The sequence below is a fragment of the Vicia villosa genome, unplaced genomic scaffold, assembly GCF_029867415.1.
Source record: "Vicia villosa cultivar HV-30 ecotype Madison, WI unplaced genomic scaffold, Vvil1.0 ctg.001995F_1_1, whole genome shotgun sequence".
NCBI classification, from domain to species: domain Eukaryota; kingdom Viridiplantae; phylum Streptophyta; class Magnoliopsida; order Fabales; family Fabaceae; genus Vicia; species Vicia villosa.
In genome coordinates, this window is record NW_026705805.1 from 93,043 (window position 1) to 115,119 (window position 22,077).

The following is a 22,077-nucleotide window of genomic DNA, read 5'->3' on the forward strand; positions in this document are numbered from 1 at the left end:
ATATAAGTTGGAATGGAGTGAGATTACTAAATCTCAGTGATTCTCCCTACACTACACCAAAAAAGATGTTTAATAGCGCTTTTTTGGGATTTAATAGCGCTATTAATTCCCCCACTATTATAGGTTGGATAACTAAGATAGCGCTTTTTAAGCGTTATTAAAACAGAAGACTATAATAGCGTTTTCTTTTAAAGCGATGTCATAGCCTAGTTGTGTAAATTTATAAGATTTCAAAATAGAATTTAATAGCGTTTTTATGAAAAAAGCTATTATAGACTGATAGATTCTATCTTTAATAGCACTTTTTTAAAAAGCGTTGTTAAATGCTCTTGTTTTTATTTATTTTAATATTAAGTAACAAAACGATAATGATTTTAAAACTTAATATATCCGAAAAAAACATAGCAAGAAACCTCATGGTCAATCAATTAGTCTCAATCAAAATTTAATTACAATTTTTTTATTATTCACATGAATCTAAATCATATTATTAGTCTCAATTGAAAATCTTAAACTGCAATGTGAATTCTAACACTAAGTCACTCTTCCTTACAACTATCATGTGGGAATTAAAAGATATGCTCCAACATAATAGTATTCCATAACAACAACTACATTGATAAAGTAAGCACTTCTATAAGAACAAAATTAACATGAACAAATCATATTATTAAGAGACAAAGCATTTTAATTTAATTACCAGTGATATCTTAGTCATAGCACTAACTTTGATTGCTACATTTTCCTTAAGCCCTGTAAATGATATATATGGAAAAAGTGATATCATATCATGATAGGCAATAAAGCTTAGCTTATAAATACAGAGAATAATAGAGAATATTGTCATTTAAAAAAGATAATTTTGTTGTTGATATAAGAAAGTAACAAGGAAAGAGGTATGTAAAATAATTAAATCATGCTGTTGAACTTAATGTGACCAACTTGACCAATAAATAAGTTATGTGACAGATTCATTGACATTAATAGCAGTGAACAAAAGAGTTCCACTAACCTGCATCTCATAAAGCCTTTTAACACTAGTGGTAGTCCCTTACGAAACACCAACAAGTCTTTCCTTCATCTTACGGTACATTTGAAGGCTAGTCTTCAACCCATCTCTAATGATGGTAAGCACAAACTGAAACTCAACGTTATCAGTAGAACTAGGATCAAGAACCTCACCGGTTTTCTCAAAAAGCCCTTCAGCTTTAACACCTTAATGGATCAAAAGAGTAGCATCACCACCATCATCAACGATCAGATCGGGACCACCACCGGGACCCCAATCCAAAGCGCGTTCCGTACACACCAATACTCCTGTAGGGTTTCACCCTTCCAATCAAATACAACGAAACTGTCACGAGCTATTGCGGTGGCTACATGGTTTCGAGTTAAAAAAATGTTGCGGGAGCACCGACGAACTTCGGCATTGATGGAGGTTAGGGTTTCGATGAGGACGGAGATTTAGATGGTCATCTGAAGAGATCCGTTGATTATGGCTCTTTTGAAGGGCTATGATGGTCCGAACTCGGTGCGACAAGAGAATTTCCACTTAGCGGTGATGATAGGAGTTGTGTTTTCTGAGTATTCGATAAGGATAAGATCAAAATGCATTTTTGAGGTCTGAAGTTGATGAGGGGCCCACAACCATAAAATGAAAGAAAAACATGGGTTTTTTTTATTTACTTTGCAGAAAGCTTTAAATAGTGTTTGTTTAATGATTTGCCATTAAATGACTATCTTTATAATAGCGCTTATGCAAAAGTGCTATCGAAAGTATACCCCTATAATGTCGCTTATTCATAAAGCGCTATTAAACTCTTCTGAAATATTTTTTCAAAATACTTTTTCATTTTGTAATAGCGTTTTAAATAAAAGTGCTATTATAAGTGTTACCTTATTATAGCGCCCGATAAAAAAGCGCTATTAAAAGTGTTTGTGTGAAAATTTTAATAGCACTTCAATAAAAAATGCTATCAAAATGGTGCTATTGTAGGTCAAAATTGTAGTAGTGCTATCCTACGGGTTCGCTCAGTACTACAGGGAACATACAATCAAACGGATTCATCGAGATTCTGGGTTGTCCTCACGGCCAGGTACAAGTACATACAAGGAATTGTCCCCATTGGTAGTCCCATAACTAACCAATGGATATGGAAAAAACCAGTTGATCGGTCACCAATTTTACATATTTTCCATCAATTATTTGGTAAGAAATCGCTCATTCCGGTAATACCATGGTTTAGTTTTATATCATTTTATTTAATTTTCTAACATTTTGCAAATTAGTTCTTGTTTTAATTTGTTTTATATAAGATGCTTTTGAGACGTTGTTTTGGTAGTGTTTATTGATTTCAGGAAAAAAAGAAAGTTTCTAAAAGAATTAGAACAAGAGCAGAAGAAAACGTGGGCTGCTAGTGTCGTTTGACGCGGGTTGCCAGCTTGACGCGGGCTGCCAGTGTCGTTTGACGCGGGCTGCCAGTGTCGTTTGACGCGGGCTGCCAGTGTCGTTTGACGCGGGCAGTGTCGCGTAAACAGCAAGAGAAGGGCGTGGGCAGAAGCTGACACGGGCAGCCCGTGTCATTTGACACGGCCGTGTCAGCGTGAATGTGTAGAAATTCTAAATTTTTGCTGTTTGTTCAGTTTGGACTCATTAAGGGCAATTTTGTCATTCTGCACTAGATGGAAACACAATATCACTACTTAAACCTATTTTTCAAGAAAAAGAAGGCATCGGGGAGAATTGAATTTTTATTTTTAACGTACAATTTGGGAGAAGAGCAAATACATGCAATTGTTGGGAAAACGGAGATCTCTCAACCGCGGAAGCTATTGAAGATCAAAGTCATCCTAATTCTATTGTAATGAATTTCTCTTTCACTATGTTTGTTTTTAATTTCATGAACATGAGAGGCTAAACCCCCCAATGCGAGGGGGTGTCCCTGATTTCCTGTTGTAATGACAATTTGCTTATTTTATTAGTAATTTCATAACTTTTTCACTATCATCTTTTTATATAGTGTTCTTAATGCAAACCACTATTGGAAAATAAGGTTTTGATTTATGGTTAACGTTAGGTCGGAAAAACCAAGGTTAATGCTTTTATATAAAAATATAAATCCGTATCGTCAAGGAATTGAGATATAGGTTTGTAACCGTAACTCTTCTGCTAAAACAAAGAGATTAGTATTCTTATTATACAACGAAGGAATTTGGGTATAAAGGGAATATTAAATGATTTTCTCTAAAGGAATTTTGGAAAGTCACACTCATACTTTGGTGATGATATGAATTAGTATTGATCTAATTAATTTTAAGCGTATTGTTGTTATAAGGAATTTCATACACAATCCCCTAGCATTAATTTACTATTTGTCTAATACAAGTTTATTTAGTTGTTAATTTTTAATTCATATTTTATAATTTTGCAAACAACATTGAAACAAACCAAGGAGTTTTTGTTCAATTGAATTTGTTAAAACACTTAAGTTTCTGCGCAGTCCTCAAGAGATCGACACTGGGGATAACCCCAATTATTACTACATCGAGAAAATAGTACACTTGCTATAATTTTCCGATCAAGTTTTTGGCGCCGTTGCCGGGGACTGCCAAAATACAGATTTTTAACTTAAGTTCAATTGAAATTTTGTTGCTCTGCGACTAAAATTTTATTTTCTGCACTTTTTATTTTTATTTTTTTTCTTATTCTAAAAATTGTCTAATCTGTTTATGCGAGGTAAGGCCTCAGCTGAATTTCTTTTTGACGCAGAAATCGAAAGAACTTTGCACGCAAGGCGCAGACAAGCTCGTCGAGAAAATCTGGAATCTGAAGAAGAAATTATTTCAGTTCATTCTGGTTCAGATTCTGAAAGTGAAGGAGAAGTCATGGGAGAGAATCCACCAGCGCCGGAGAGACTCCTTGGTGACTACGGTGCTACAAATACGCCGGGAGGTAGACTGACAATTGTCAACCAACCGGTAAATGCGGCTAACTTTCAATTGCATCCGAGCACAATAAATCAGCTGGAAAGAAAACCTTTCACCGAAAAGGTTAGTGAAGATGCAAACAAGCACCTACAGAGGTTTCTTACCATGAGTACGACTTTAAAAATTGAAGGGCATACCGAAGAGGCAAAGAAGCTGAGAATGTTCCCGTTCACCTTGGCCGAAGAAGCAGAAGAATGGTTCTATTCTCTTCCAGCGGGCAGTATCACGTCATGGGAAGAGATGGAGAAGGCTTTCTTGAATGAGTATTTCCCCGCCTCGGTCTTTATAAGGAAGAGGTATGATATTTTGAATTTCAAACAACAGGAGGGTGAACTCTTAGGAGATGCTTATAAAAGATTCAAAAGGATCCTAGTGGCATGTCCCACTCACAACATGGACAAAACTGACCAAATGCAGATATTTGTGAATGGGCTCAAATTGAAAACAAAGCAGTTGATCGATACAGCAGCTGGAGGCTCAACAAATTTCACAACAGCCTCCGGAATTATTAAGGTCATTGAAGCGATAGCTGCAAATGAGCATTTGGAGTTGTATGGCAGGTGTACCAATAAACCTGAAAGAGTTATTGATCTGAAGTTGGAAACCTCAAAAATTCGGGTTGAAGATGCTATAGATGCAGAGGTAGAAAAGAGATTAAAGGCTATGAATATAGGTACTCAACAGGTTGCTCAAGTCCAACAAGCTCAACCTGTAATTTGTGAAATTTGCCAAGGTCCTCACCAAACTGTATACTGTGTTGCTACTCCCAAGCAGATTGAAGAAATCAAATTCCTGAGGCAAAACAATCCGTATTCTAACACCTACAATCCAGGGTGGAAGAATCATCCAAATTTTGCTTGGAAAGAAAACCAACAACAAGGCCCTCAGAAGGCGGAATGGGAAGTGGCTATCGAGAGATTGGCTGGACAATGCCTTCAGTTTCAAGAAGAAACCAGAAACAACCACAGGAACACTACAGCTTCGATCAAAAATTTAGAAGTTCAAGTGGGTCAAATAGCACAACATCTCACTCTACAGGCACAAGGTAACTTTCCAAGCGCAACTGTGAAAAATCCGAAAGATCTAGAGAAGATTAATGCTGTTACAACAAGGAGTAAAAAGGTTTTAGAATCGGAAAAAGAAAAAGAGGAAATAGATGACCCTATGGTAATAGAGGTGGATCTGGAAATAAGAGAGAATCCGAAAGAGCCATAAGTTGTGATACCACCGGTTAAACCAGTTGAAGAAAAAAATAATAAGAAAGATGCTGAACCGGTGATCAAACTACCCTTCCCTTCCAGAGTGACAAGGAAGAATTCAAAAGAGAAAGACTTTGAGAAGTTCACTAAATTGTTCAAAAAGCTAGAGGTAAATCTACCATTCTTTGAAGCACTTGAGCACATGCCCTTGTATAAGAAATTTATGAAGGAGGTGTTGGCGAAAAAGAGATCACTGGGAGGAGAATCAAAAATTGAAACTGAGAAGTGTGGAATAGTCTCGTCAGCAAGAAAGATCCCAATAAAGAGGAAAGATCCTGGAGCGGTTGCGATACCATGCACTATCAAGAATATAACATTTAAAAAGGTACTCCTCGATTCTGGTTCTAGTGTGAGTTTAATGCCGTTGTCCATTTTCAAAAAGCTTGAATTGGAAAAGATTAGTGAAAGTAAGACACAATTAAGGTTCGCCGATCACACCGTTAAGAAATCATATGGGGTAGCTGAAGATGTACTAGTGGAAGTTGATAAGTTTGTATTCCCTGTTGACTTCCACATCATGGACATTCCGGAAGACGAAGAAACTCCTATCCTTCTTGGGAGACCATTTTTGTTGACAGGCCGCTGCAACCTCGACATTGAAAAAGGGACACTAACACTGAGATCTTTTGATGAAGAAGTAACCTTGAAGATGTTAGGAGTTAAGAATCATAGGACGGTTGTAAATGATCAAACTTCTGGTGGTATTATAGAAAGTGAGGAAAAATACAAAAAGCCTAAACAGCTCCAAGAAAACGTTTCAAGCATAGCCTCTCGGGTGGAACCAACTTATGTAGGTGTCAAAAGTCCTAAGAAAGCTAAGGAAGTGAAGAAGAATTTGGGAAGTAAATTGAAGAGAAAAGTTATCCATGCTTTTCATCTTCATGAGTTCGTGGTGGCGGAAGTGAAAAGCAACAAGGTTTGGAAAAGGAAATACCCTCCATAATAAAGGGTAATGGACCGTCGAGCCATGCGACGTTAAACGAAGCGCTTCGTGGGAGGAAACCCACGGTTTTAATAATTAATTTCTTTGTTTGTTTGTTTTATTTTCAGGAAATAAAAGAGAGCATCTCCAGTGGAAGCCAGGAAGTGATCATTGGAATGCAATACCTCTGTAAGCAACCTCTCCAAGGCTGGTTCTAAAACATTGAGGACAATGTTTGGTTCAAGTGTGGGGGGGTTCTTTATTGTTTTGTTTTTCTTTTCAATTTAATTTTTATTGCTTTCAGTTCTTTATTTTAAATTATGTGTGTGTGTTTCTAGTCTTTTGTTATGTTATCTTTACCATGTGTTACAGGATGATGATATATACTGAATGATTGATGGAGTGGTAGAAAAAGGAGAAAGATGCACCCCAGGCACCCCTGAAAGTGATACAACTAAATTATTGTGGGACGCAACTTAACAACACCGGACTGAGATTGAAAGTTGGCATCCATGAACCGAAAAAGAAGCAACATTGCACAAGAAATACTATGGATCCTGTAAGCTATGCCCAACAAAGTGAGAATTCAAAAAGCCAAAAATGCATCATCATGAGAGAATAGTCAGGTATGACTTTACCTCTTTGAATTTGCGTATGTTCTACTCATATGACACTACACGTTGACACACACTGAGGCACGTTGTTTGTGTTAACATTGAGCCTTTTCAGCCACCCTTCATTATGTTCATCCATTGCAAACCCCTTTGAGCCTGTATCCCTTGTTTGTGTTAACCACATCTATTAACCCTTGGCCATAAAAAAAAAGGAAAAGAAAAAAATAAAATAAATTCCATTTTTTCTCCTACCCTGCTCGGCATAAGTGTGTGATGTTGTTGTTAAGTCAATGGAAAATTATAAGTTTGGGGTAGGACACCTAAAAGAAAGGCGAGTGCGAAAAAAAAACATATATATGTGTTGAAAGAAAAAAAAACAAACAAAAAGAGAAGAATTGGAATTAGCACTTGCCTAAGCAAAGAGATATCGCTAATTCATCATACGCTCAAAGCAACAATTGAGTGAAGCTAAAATAGTAGAAACGGTGTGATTGAATCCCATGATACTAAAAGAAGCACCAAAACAAGAACAACAACACAAATGCTGAGCCTACACCCCTTGCGTATCTTATTCCTTGTTTATCCCACCTGTCCTAAGCCCCGTTACAACCCAAAGACCTCAAAAAGTGTGTGCAGTGTGTTTTTGTATGAAAGTAGAATGTATTCGAATTTAAAAGTTGGTATTGCATATTATGACGTGTGGGTGAATTGTTATTCTTAACCCAGAGAGAATTGGTGAGATGTGTGAAAAAGCTTACAGGTGAAGGAGTACTTTAATGTGGAAGTGAAGCGGGCGATTCGGGTTGTGTAACTGACAAGATTGACCGGAATGGTGGAAGTTGAGTTGTGAAAAGCACGGTTGTATTGTGGTAACCTAAATTCAGGGGTGACCTCAGTTTTGTCTGTTCATGCATTGCGTGAGGACAAGCAATGAGATAAGTTTGGGGTTGTGATCGGTCACCAATTTTACATATTTTCCATCAATTATTTGGTAAGAAATCGCTCATTCCGGTAATACCATGGTTTAGTTTTATATCATTTTATTTAATTTTCTAACATTTTGCAAATTAGTTCTTGTTTTAATTTGTTTTATATAAGATGCTTTTGAGACGTTGTTTTGGTAGTGTTTATTGATTTCAGGAAAAAAAGGAAGTTTCTAAAAGAATTAGAACAAGAGCAGAAGAAAACGTGGGCTGCCAGTGTCGTTTGACGCGGGCTGCCAGCTTGACGCGGGCTGCCAGTGTCGTTTGACGCGGGCAGTGTCGCGTAAACAGCAAGAGAAGGGCGTGGGCAGAAGCTGACACGGGCAGCCCGTGTCATTTGACACGGCCGTGTCAGCGTGAATGTGTAGAAATTCTAAATTTTTGCTGTTTGTTCAGTTTGGACTCATTATGGGCAATTTTGTCATTCTGCACTAGATGGAAACACAATATCACTACTTAAACCTATTTTTCAAGAAAAAGAAGGCATCGGGGAGAATTGAATTTTTATTTTTAACGTACAATTTGGGAGAAGAGCAGATACATGCAATTGTTGGGAAAACGGAGATCTCTCAACCGCGGAAGCTATTGAAGATCAAAGTCATCCTAATTCTATTGTAATGAATTTCTCTTTCACTATGTTTGTTTTTAATTTCATGAACATGAGAGGCTAAACCCCCCAATGCTAGGGGGGTGTCCCTGATTTCCTATTGTAATGACAATTTGCTTATTTTATTAGTAATTTCATAACTTTTTCACTATCATCTTTTTATATAGTGTTCTTAATGCAAACCATTATTGGAAAATAAGGTTTTGATTTATGGTTAAAGTTAGGTCGGAAAAACCAAGGTTAATGCTTTTATATAAAAATATAAATCCGTATCGTCAAGGAATTGAGATATAGGTTTGTAACCGTAACTTATCTGCTAAAACAAAGAGATTAGTATTCTTATTATACAACGAAGGAATTTGGGTATAAAGGGAATATTAAATGATTTTCTCTAAAGGCATTTTGGAAAGTCACACTCATACTTTGGTGATGATATGAATTAGTATTGATCTAATTAATTTTAAGCGTATTGTTGTTATAAGGAATTTCATACACAATCCCCTAGCATTAATTTACTATTTGTCTAATACAAGTTTATTTAGTTGTTAATTTTTAATTCATATTTTATAATTTTGCAAACAACATTGAAACAAACCAAGGAGTTTTTGTTCAATTGAATTTGTTAAAACACTTAAGTTTCTGCGCAGTCCTCAAGAGATCGACACTGGGGATAACCCCAATTATTACTACATCGAGAAAATAGTACACTTGCTATAATTTTCCGATCACCGGCACAAGGCTAACACAAGCAAGTATGCAGACCCGTACACCGGCATAAAGAATGCAGAAGTAGTATTCCGCTTGTCTACTTAGGCTACACAAACCACACCCTCGGTGAGTTACTCCTGTACATCGCGTCAAGAGACTCGCATAAGCCCACTGCACTATGAGTCAGATGAATCCCATGTGATTTACGCCTACTTGGCTACACTATCTCATATGTGACGAGTTACCGCAATGACTTCCTAAGTGGCGTCACTACCTCATCAATCATGTATATACGCAGGTGGTTATACAGACACGAAAACACTTACGAGACAGTACAAGCCCACCGGGCAAAAGCCTATTGGCATTGCCTACGTGGTACCACTAGAGGTGAGTCTGAAGTGATGTAGCCTACATGGCATCACGACCCCATCCTACCAAGCACGCCGATATGTTACCTCAAGTGGGAAACGCCTTTTAGAGACCCTCACCAGCATATCACAATGGTAGCTCAGGTGAAAAATACATACCGAGCACGTCGATGTGTTACCTCAAGTGGGAAACGCAATTCAAGACCCTCACTAGCGCATCACAACGGTAGCCATGGAAACTACGTCCATAAACAGTGCATTACCACGTAGTAGTTTAAGCCTACTCCGATTCTAGCATATATAACAACCATGCTCATAGAGCCATACAAACCAAACAACTCCGAATGTTCAACCGGAACAACGGAATCACAATGTTCATATCAATCCCTATATCACATAATACATTGCAACCACAACATGTATTAATCACAATTAACTTTCATGAACATCTAAATAGCACACATATCAGTATATTAGCCTTAGACATGCTTATAGTATCGATAGACAATCACTAAGGCAAACTTTTCCCGATTCCGGAACATTTCTGAACTTGGGGAAGAAATCATGTTTTTCTGTCAGGACAGGTTCACCACACGAACTGCCAGCGAGCCCCCCGATTCGCTACAACAAGTTCCCAATGAACAAGTCAGTAGCTCCACCTGATTCTGGAAAAGAAGGTTTGCTACGCAAACCTGTAGCGAAGCCCCGATTCTCTACAGCGAGCCATAACGAGCTCCAGCGAATAATTAAATTAAAACTCCTAGACCTTTGCTACTAGTTTGCTATGCGAACATTCGCTACGTGAACCAGAAGTTCGCTACGCGAACTCTGCTGCACTTTGAAAAAACTCATAAAACTCAGAAATGAATTTGAGGTTCCCAAGCCCCAAATTTCTACATGCAATGGATGAATATCAAAATATTGCACTAATTAAACATACATGTGATAGCTATTTACAGAAAGTAACTTAGAACATGCATGATCAAGAGTATGTGAACATTCTTCTCAAAACCCTCATCCCTCAAATCCCAAAATCTTTTCCCCAAGGTCTTTATCTAAGAGACTCACCTTGAAGAAGAGCAGTAGGAACTGCGAAAATCAGAACTAGATGATGAAGATGGTTGAATCAAAGATGCATGCAAGGTTGATGTTGAGGTTGGCAATGGGTTCTCTTCTTCCTTCCTCCTTGTTTCACGTTTCCTTCCTCTTCTCTCCTCAAAATTTGATTTTGTCCAAATGGTTAGCAATGTCACAAGCCAAACAATCCCCTATTTCTTAGTTAAGTGAGGAAAGACCACAATACCCTTGACACATACATATTTAGTTTATTTCTCATTATTTCTAAATACATATGTGGCATAATATAACTCTAAAAGTCCTCTACTAGCCAACTAAGTAGTAAACTCTTAGGGAATATTAATACCGGGTATTACATTATGATATGTGATTACTTGGGATTATGACATCCACATTGGTACTTTATACATTATACCAAATTTCATATATAGTTAAAACTTCCTCTGAGATATAAAATCTTAGACAACCTACTATATTACATGTATAAACTGGTTGTGTAACAAAATGACCCAAATTGTACGGAAAACAAGTCTTCATTCTTCGCATATCAATTTGCTTATATTTTGAAACTTGATCATCTTAGACATTAACTCTTATTGAAACGCAATAATATAATGCCTTTCTAAGAAAGATGTATCTGGAGTCGATAAAATATAGCTTCAAGGTTCACTTTTAACACATAATAATGAAGTTGATATTCCTCCAACTTGCATGAAGTTGAAAAACTTGAGTGTTGAGATGATTATCTAGTCTTCAAAAAAACGTGTAATCCTAATAGGAAGAATAACTCTAGTTGATCGTTCAAAAAAGACATGTATACTTCCATGTGAAACGATTAATGTATTATTCCTTTGTAATGTAACTTTAAAATGGTCCTATGCTTTCAACAAAATATAAAACACAAAGATTCATAATCAATAATTCCTAATAATCATTAAATGTATTTTTTGAAATTACAACAATAATGTCTCTTTTAATTTTTAAAAATAATTTTAAGTATATGTTAAATTTAAAAAAAAAATCCTGAAAAAACTATTAAACTTGTAGATCAACAATTTTGTTTAAATTTCTTTGTAATATTTTGATGTGAACTATAGAACGCGTGTTCGTTCTTTCTTCATGTTAAAATTTCTCAAGTTTTTTATTACAATGGCTCGCAAAAGGGTGTTTCATTACAAATATTAATATAAATTAAAAATAGTTTTTTAAGTTAAAAATTTATTGAAGATGGTGGTTCTAATTGATCCATTGAATATTTTTAACCAAGGAAATTACGGCCGAGGGTGTTTGTGATAAACTACATTTTCACAATCTTTCTCCACCGTATTTCGTTGATTAAAGAAATTTGTTGGTTCAAAAAATAAATTTTAGAACAAGTTAATCACGGTTTCTAGTATTTAACTAATAGCTTATTTTTCTTTGTAGTTTCTACTATTTCAGTTTGAATGTTTTATTACATACAAAAAAAGAGGTAGACATTCTCTGCTTCTCCAATGTTTTGATAAAAAAAGGACTATGTTTTCATAAAAAAGGACTAGAGTGACATGAAGATTGACGATTCGAAACCAATATACTAAATTAATAATAATATAACATTTGATATTTCAATACATACATATATATGTTGATAATATGATATAACCCATAGATATACATTTATATAGTTTTTGTCGCGATATTAGTTACAAATGAACAAACAAGTTTACATTAAAATGTAAAACATTATTATTTTTTGTTACAAATGTCATACATCTGACGGCTAAATAATACGAGATTTATATTGAAACTTTAAGAGACAAATTTCCTAACCTTGATAGAACTTTAGTAAAATAGCCATCAACGACACCTTTTAAAGTAACACATTACCCATCTAAATAAATAAAAAATTCAAATTAAATATTATAATAGAGTTATGTCATTCTAGTGATAGAAACAATACATTTGTCATAATGCTAGGTATTGTCAAACAACAATAATGTAAATTCTATGTGAGGATATGTATTAGTACTTCACTTGTTAAGTGTTTGGTTTTCTTTTTTCAGTATATAATTTTCTTTCGTTATTTATAATTCTTAATATGATAAGTGATTACTTGGGATTATGACATCCACATTAGTACTTTATACATTATTCCAAGTTTCATATACAGTCAAAACTTCCTCTGAGATATAAAATCTTAGACAACCTACTATATTATATATATAATCTGGTTGTGTAACAAAATGACCCAAATTGTTCGCAAAACAAGTCTTCAGTTTTTGCTTATTGATAGAAATGTGATTAGTGAAGTGGGGCCTAGGCCAAGGGTGTGGAGATTTTACACTTGGAAAAATACAAAATGAATAAAATATGGTGATGTGGCTGTGAATGCATGAAGTGCATGAGAGTGGCTATATATATGGCTATTGCTGAAAGGGAATAATCAGGAAGGAATTTTGTTAAGATTTGGTGGGGTCACCTCTTGGTGATTTGGGAGCACTACGTGCTTGGGAATTGATAGCCACTACCAATTTGTTATTTTCCTTTTGTTATGTTATTATCTTCCTGTATTTTTGGATCTCATATTCATTCCACTGCTACTTCCTTTCCATATTACACTGTTATATTAGATTTATCACTATTTACGCATTAAAACCCATCAATTGGTCTGACCTACCGGATCCGACTCACACAACAAAGAAGGTTGTAGATTCCAAGAAAGCCTGAGATGGGTGACCGCATTGATGCCTTAGAGACACAGATGGGAAATGTGACAATGACTCTGCAAGAGCTCGCATTACAGGTGCAGCAACAAAGTTAGGTTCTAGCGGAACTAAGCAAACAAACGGTAAAGAAAGGAGAGACTCTAGAAGGGGAAGCCTCTGTTTTTGACTCTACACAGAGTGAATCTCGCCTCACCGGGAAGAAGGTGAAGTTGCCTCTGTTTGATGGTGATGTTCTTGTGGCTTGGATTACACGGGCCGAAATTTATTTCGATGTTCAAAATACATCGGATGATATGCGTGTGAAGTTGGCTCACCTGAGCATGGAAGGTTCAACCATTCACCGGTTCAACTTGTTGATGGAGACAGAAGATGAGTTGTCATGGGAGAAGCTGAAGCGAGCGTTAATTGCTCGTTATGGAGGACGTCATTTGGAGAATCCATTCGAGGAACTTTCAAAACTGAGGCAGAAGGGAAGTGTGGAGGAATTTGTCGAAGCTTTTAAGCTGTTGTCATCATAACTTGGAAGGCTTCTAGAGGAACAGTATATGGGATATTTTATGAGTGGATTGAAACCCCAGATTCGGAGGAGGGTACGCACTCTGAATCCTCAAAATAGAATGGAGATGATACGAACTGCGAAAGATGTTGAAGAGGAATTGAAGGAGGAATACGATGATGTTGAGCATGGTGATGTGGAAAAAAAGGGTACGAGCGTTTGGGCCAAAAGGATTGGGTCGGGCTTCTAATGAGGAAAGGTGGGTCTCAACCCAGGGATGCAACTCGTTCTTTTCAGTCGGGTGGGTCAAACCCAAGTCAAAAAATGGGATCAATTGGATATAACACAAATTCCATTTCGTCGTTGGTTTCCTCAGCTCGCAAAAACGATGGAGGTTCGCGTTCCAGCGCGACAGAGAGGTGGAAGGGAATACGAAGTATCCCTAATGATGAATTCGAAGAGAGGAGAGCGAAGGGTCTATGTTTTAAATGTGGGGGAAAATATCACCCTACGTTGCATAAATGTCCAGAACGAGCTCTTAGGGTTTTAATCCTAGGAGAAGGTGAAACCATGACAGAAGAAGGGGACATTGTGAGTATGGAGGACGTGACGGTGAAGAGTGAAGAAGAAGTGGAGGTGGAATGTAAATTGATGGGGTATTGGGAAGCATGGGTGAGTCTCACACCAAGAAGGTTGAAGGGAAGATACAGGATGTGGACTTATTGGTGTTGATTCATAGTGGTGCGAGCCACAATTTCATTTCTCCCGAAGTGTCTACTGTGAGAACAAGCTTGGTGATGGTCATAAGGTGAGAACATAGGGAGTATGTAAGGGGGTCAATATTAAGATGGGAGGGATTTAAGTGATTGTGGATGCGTTGGTGTTGGAGCTAGGGGGAATGGATATGGTGTTAGGAGTTGCCTGGTTAAAAACTCTTGGGAACGTGATTATGGATAGGAAGGCCATGACTATGCAATTTTCTTATGAAAATGAGTTGGTGAAATTGCAGGGTCAAGGCAGTAAGGTGGTCAAACAAGGTTATTTGAACTCCTATCTTGAGGAAACTCATAGCAGAACTGAGCTGGGTTGGTAGTGGGTTCATTTACAGTCAATGGAAGCAACCAAGTCAGTGGTTCCCAAAGGCTTAAATCATACTAGAAGAAATTCCAGGAAGTGTTTGGAAACAACATTCAACTACCCCATGGGAGGAGTCAGGTGCATCGGATTAAGCTCTATCCTGATCATGGAGCCATTAATGTCAAACTTTACAGGTACCCTCATCACCAAAAAAAAAGAAATTGAGAAGCAAGTGTCAGAACTATTGAAAGCTGGAGTCATTCGACTAAGTATGAGTTCTTTTGCAAGTCCAGTGATATTAGTCAAGAAGAAAGACAAGAGCTAGAGAATGTGTGTAGACTAAAGGGCTTTAAATAAAGCTACAATACCAGATAAGTACCCAATCCCTATAGTTGATGAGTTGTTAGATGAATTATATGGAGCTACTGTGTTCTCTAAAATCGATATAAAATCTAGGTATCATCAAATTAGAGTGCATGAGGATGACATCCCTAAAACGGAGTTTCTAAATCATAACGGAAACTATGAATATTTAGTAATGCCGTTTAGATTAATGAACGCCCCAACTACCTTCCAAGCCTGCATGAATGACATTTTTCGACCATATTTGAGAAAGTTTGTCTTGGTATTTTTTGATGATATTTTGATTTACAGTAGAGATATCAAAGAACACCAAATGAATTTGAAGATGATTTTGTCTGTGTTAGTTGAGCATTATTTTGTAGCAAATCAAGCAAAGTGTAGGTTTGGTTGTGCTCAAATTGATTATCTTGGCCATATCATATCTGGAGAAGGTGTGGCAGTGGACCCTAATAAGGTGAAGTGTATTGTTGATTGGCCTACACCAAAGAATGTGAAGAGGGTGTCATACCCTAAATTTGTCCTACCCTATTTATCTGGCTTACAATTCGTAAACATACTTCATTTAGGTCATGGCCTAATGCATGCATTCATATCATTGATACTATTCAAGGGATGGCAAGAAAGAGCTTTCAACAACAGAGATTTCTTGATCAAAAGGAAGGGATCTGAGGTCTAACCAGGTGGAATCATCCTTATTTTGAAGTTTTTTTCTTGAATTAAGGTTTCCTCATCTTCATTCCAAGGCATTGGTTGAAATGTTCAAGCTGGGAATTCATCTGGTCTCCCTGAATTAGGTTTTTGACCAAAGTCAACAACAGTTGACTTTTTGGTCATCACATTAATCAGGAGCTGATTTTATATTGAGAGATTTCATGGGATATATGTGGAAGCATTCAATTGATTGCCATTGGTTGGAAGTTGATTAATCAGAAAATTCATCAAGAATTGGGAAAAATCAGAACAGTTGACTTTTTGGTCAAAGTCAAGGTCAACTGTCCAACATTGAATGAGGGATGAAAATTTGTCAAGAAAAGTCAAAGGAAATAAATTAAATCAAGAAAATACAAAAGTTACCAAACGTGGAAGGTAGTTGAAATTGGAAATTTCCAAAAGGGGAAAGTTTGAAACAGAAAATATTTTGGAAGTTGTGACTTGGTTGAGCAGTCCACTTCAGCACCATGTTACACGTGTCAAGAGACATCATCTCAGAAAAAATATAACACCATGTTGTTCACCTCATGGAGGTGAACAACTTTGTAGTTGAGAGTTTTTTTTATATGAAACATGGATCAAGAGATATGAAGGAATAAAGTTTAAAGATTCCATCTGAATGTAAGGCAAGATGCTTGGCAAATCCTAGGCACGTGCGCAGCATTTCAACAAGCAGTGGGTGCTCCACTTTCAAGACGAGATTTAGAGAATTTTAAGAGCTATCTTGACTCCAAGGTAATGTCTAATTGTTCTACTCTAGGTATCCTTTCAAATGGTCCAAGGATCAATGCTTTTGGTCAGGTAGAAAGCCAGATACGAAGCTTCAAACTTAGGGGTACGAGGTTGTATGTCAACTGGCATCTCGCCATGGGCTCGCGTGCAGATCACTGCAGTGGTGGAGTGATGAGTTCATGACAACTTATGTCACACCTCTAAGTTTTATTTCAAGAAACTTTCAACATCAAAACTCATCCCCTCCATCTACTCTTCCCAATGATCCCAAGTTTAAATCAAGTGGTGGCTTGGAGAGGAATCTCTGTACCCGCAAAGTTGTCACCTCGGGCACGTTTGGTTTTAGCAAAGCTTCAATACAAAATCCCCACAGCACGTGTATGGCCAACTATCAGTATTATCCCTCAGTCACCATGCAAAAGCTGCACGCAAGAAAGCATAGCCAAAACTTACCTCAAATATACACGTGCTCACTTAGTTTGTAAGGAGAAAAGATAAGCTACACTCACTTCACCATAACTCTCCATGCTACCTCTTCCTATATAAACACTAAACCCCTTCACAATCAAAACACACAATTCATTTTTCCCATTTTTTGATTCTCTCTTCCTCTTTTTCCTTCCCCCACTCTCCTCTTCATCACCAACATCACTTCACTCTCTCCACCAAACAAAAAGTTTGTTACAAATCGTAACAAACTCCATAACTACCATTGCAACCTCCATCTACACCTTCATTCTTTTCCCAGTCTCATCACCTTGCACCAACCATCATTGCATCTTCATAAAGCTTCATCATCTAACCATGGCCTCATAGTAAAGTCTTCTTCTTCTCAGATTTCAAAGGCTTCACTGAAACTCTGAGTTTATTTCTCAGAGTCTAATCACGCTCATAGCACATCAAGTACCATCATCATCTTCAAGATCCGGAGCAAAAAAAAAACATGAAGAGTCGAAGACTTCCGAAGATATCTGTTCAAGAACTCTCCCATGTAAGATCTAAAAGCTCTCATTATTCTATCAACATGAGTAGGTCATGCGCATCTGGTATATATTCGTTGCTTGTTATACTTGTGTAAAACTCTTCCGTTGTTGATTTTGTTGTTTTTGGCTCGCATGAATTTGAGGCGTGTATGTATGTTTAAATCTTACATTTGAGTTCTATGAATGTTGTGGATCACACTGATGTGCTCAGATTTTGTTTTGATGAAATTCTTAGAAGTTAGGGTTTTAAACTTGGCTCCGGTTTGAGAGATAGAGGAACAATTAAGGGAAAAGAAGGTCGGATTTGGATTCAGGAGGAAATTGTGAGTGAAGTAGTGATGGTTTGATCGGTTTCTGGGCGAATTAAGTCATGGCTCCGGCGGGGTTTGCTCGGAGAAGATGACTGGAATACACATGAGGGTAATCTGCATAAGTGAAATAAAAAATAAAAAGAAGCATAGTGTAATAACCTGGGCCTCATTTTCGTATGGGCCTATTGCCAATTAATTTCCACACCACCCAAATTCTGAGCCCAATGCGCCAATAACATAGATTTAGTTCAGGTTCCAAATTACTGACATACCCCCCTGCTCACTAGAATTTTAATTTTGGCAAAATACCTCTTTTGGTCCCTTAAGTATACCCTTTGGTTCACTTTGGTCCCTCAATTAATTTTCGTGCCATTTTGGTCCTTTAAGTTTCTCAATATATCCATGTTTGTCCTTCCGTTAGTGAATCGTTAGTCAAAGTTAAAAAAAACGTCCAGTTGGCAGTTTGTATGATGACGTGGGTAAGTGAAGTCCAGATGGCAGTGTGAGGGCATATGTGTACAAGAAGAAAAGGGTTCAGTCTTCTTCATCACAACAACAACAATAATATCGTTCATCTAACATCATCAGAACAACAACAAAACGTGTTCATCATCACGAAATCACCCGCAACACAATAATGATTCACGTCAACACACAATAATTGCGACCAACCTACAAAAATGTTCAACAACCAACAACATCAACCATTAAACTCGCGATTTCAGAAAATAAAATGGAACCGGAGAGAGGCCGCCCCTGAGTTTGCGCCGACGGAAGAAGAGGAGAAATTGGCCGCCATCGTGTTTGTGTGGGAAGGTCGGAGGAGCGCCGTTCTTCAACCCTTCCCACATAACACAACCCTTTCAACAAACAATTATATGATTGAACACCAAGTTTCAAACTTTTTCTCTCCATGAACTCAAAAACCTCCATAGCTTTCTTCAGTTTCCCTCTTTTACAAACGGAGTTTATCAAACAATGATAGTTGCAACATCTAGTTCAAAACCATTTTCAAGAACAGTAAAAAGAACTATTTTTGCTTCTTCAACATTGTTTTTCCCACAGTGGCACCTTATCATGATGGAATAAGTGCAAGAATCAAGAACAAGATGAAAAGATGATAACTTTGTGAAGATTGTTTGAAAATGTTGTAGCTCTTGTGCAATGAGTAGAACCATGAGAAGGTGATTAAAATTTGATATGGTTTGAATTTGGAACACGACAGTGTCTTTCTCTAGGTTTTGTTGTAGTATGTGGGTTTTGTTTAGTGAGTATTTTGGAAGAGTATTGGGTAGAGGTTTGTTGGAATTCTTGTTGGTGAAGGAATTTTTGTGAGTATTTTAGTGAGTTATTTTGCAGATCCAAGTTAAAGGAGGTGTGGATCTGCTGAAGAGATGTGGGAAACGAAGAAGAAGATGACACCATGCCATCTCACTGCCAAGTAAACAAAATAGATGGACGTTTGAGGCAACATGATGGAAGGGACTTCTTTGGAACTTTTTGAAATTTAAAGGACCAAAATGGCACGAAAAAAAATTAAGGGACCAAAATGAACCAGTGGATATAGTTAAGGGACCAAAAAGGGTAGTTTGCCTTTAATTTTTGTTTAATTTTGTCTTCTTTTAATTTTTACTTCAATAATTAGTTTTAAGTCAAATAAAAAATGCATACAAAATACTTTTAGACACTTTAGGATGTGTAGAGAATTGTTCATATTTTTTGTGAATATTTTCTAATTTTTTTTAGCTTTTTTAATAAATATTTTTCTTTTGTTAGGCACATAATATTCTTTGTTTTAGCACTTTTTGTAAATGGTTTGTTAAATGATTTAGGAGTTGATTTTAGCTTAGATTTTTTTGTATGAATTTAGTTAACACATGTGTGATTGTACCTATAAATTTCCATGTTCTAATTCTAATTTTTGAATAGAATTTTGATTGAGTTTCTTTGACCTATTTCATGTGTATATTTTAGATAGTACTTGTATGGTTTTGTTTAGGATTTAAGTTGCATTTATGCAATATTTTGGTTTATAATTAGGCTTTAGATCTCCTCTCCCTTAGTTAGGTTACAACTTTGAATTAGGGTATTAGGTTAGTTATTTTATTTTTATTTCACAATTTCAAAACACATAATAAATGATCAATTAATTCCCCTTTGCGTAATAGCTACAAAAAAAATTCAACAAAACACCAAAAACACATTAATAAAGGTTGAAAACAATAAAAAGGGAATGAAAGCTCTCGTCCCTCTTGTTTAAAGGGATCAGTTGAGTGGAAGTTCCCAACCATAAAAAACACAAACAAAGAGTTGCTCGAACCTCACTTGTTTAAAGGAGTAACTCGAAAAGCTCGGCAAATTTCTCTCTCTTCTCTCTTGCCTTCGTGGCATTCTTAAGGGCACCGTTATTTCCGCTCGATCGCATCGTAGGTCGTCCCCTTATGCAAGAGCGCGAACATTAACGCCGCCCAACAAAAAAATACATAACAAACAATAAAAAACATAGAAAATATTAAGCAGAACTACGGTGCTCTGATTCTTCATAAGAGGATACGTAGGCATAAAGGCAACTCTAGTTAGCACAATAATTATTAAAAAACTCTAAGTTAATCATGCATTACATTCCCTCTTAGTAGCAATTAAGTAGAAATAGTACACACCCTTTAAATAGAAACAAACATAGGTGGATACCATCGAGTACGATGGACGTGAGGGGTGCTAGTACCTTCCCCTTGCGTAACCGACTCCCGTACCTAGTTCTCTGGTTGAAAGACCTTGTTCTTATTCGCTTTAGGTTTGCTGGCATTCCTTTCCTTTTAGGATAGATATGTTAGTGGCGATTCTGGTTCATTTTTCGCGAGCGTGCGACAGTTGGCGTCTCTGCTGGGGACGTCGACATATTGCGGGGCCGTACTTAGCGAGCCGATCCTAACCTTTGTTTGCTTATTTGTTTATTGGGTCTGCTTATATATTGCTTACGTGTTGCATTCATTTATTTCATGCTTGCATATCATGTCTATTTTTCTGCTTGCATATCATATTTACTTTTCGCATGCATCTGGACTATACTATTGGACCCTCGTAGGGGCCACATATTTTTCAGATTGTTTTGCAGGTGGGGGTTTTTGTGAGGTAAAAGGCCCACTACCCAGGCCAGTGATACATAGGATTAGTGTGGATGCCCATGTTAACTCCCGTAGCGTTTGATACGATCGAGCTTGACATGGGGTACCACGACCAGGCGAGGTTCTTTCATGGAACATTGTGTCTGGCATGTTTGTTGCCTCAAACACATTGTATCCCATGGGAATCGTTAACCCTGGTGACCATTAGGGACCACCTCTCAATGTCTAGACTTCATACCCGTGAGATTGGGGTGGGACAAGATACTAGCCTTCATCATACCCGAATTTATATATTGCAATCCGAAGTCGGAATTTTAAACCTGTTACATTCAGTATAACTCAGTTGTCCAGAGATGCGAGAGACATATATTCTCTCATCATATTGCACACATAACACATCACATCACCACGTCCACCTCACTTCATTTGTAGAAAATCTTAAAGTCAATTTCCAAAAAAAAAATGCTTTACGAAAAGGAAAATGATCTTTTATCTTCAATAAAAAAAAGAAAGAAAAAAGAGATAGAAAAGAGAAAAGAAAAGAGGAAATAGAAGATGAGGGAAAGACTTTAAGATTCTCTCGGAATGAATTGCATTCCACCATATAATTTAACATGCGTGTTTCATTTATTTTCAGGAATTTTTGGCTTTGTCTCTGACCAGCAGACTGTTTCGAAAGACGAGACCTGGTAAGAAGGACACCTATACCTACACCTTCCCGGATCCGAATCTGGATTCTCTTAGGAGGTTGGCAAATCAGTTTACATTGGATGAATTGACGAAGTTCAAACAAGACTATGGGAGAATTCTATACTTCCTCAAAACACCATTTACCAAGTATGAGTGGGATGGAGTCCACACTTTGCTCCAATTCTACAATCCTTATCTCCGCTGCTTCACATTTCCTGACTACATCTTGGTTCCTACCTTGGAGGAATACTCTCTTTTCCTTGGCATTTCCATCAAAGATCAGATACTGTACTATAGCACGATGGAAGCTCCTACTTCTCTTGAGATTGCAAAGGCTCTTTATTTGAGCAAATCAGTTG

At 37.1% G+C, this 22,077-nt stretch overlaps 1 pseudogene; it reads right to left on the bottom strand.

Moving 5' to 3' along the window:
* Positions 1-759: 759 nt before the first annotated feature.
* Positions 760-1,614, bottom strand: LOC131637438 (adenosylhomocysteinase-like; annotated as a pseudogene).
* Positions 1,615-22,077: the final 20,463 nt, after the last annotated feature.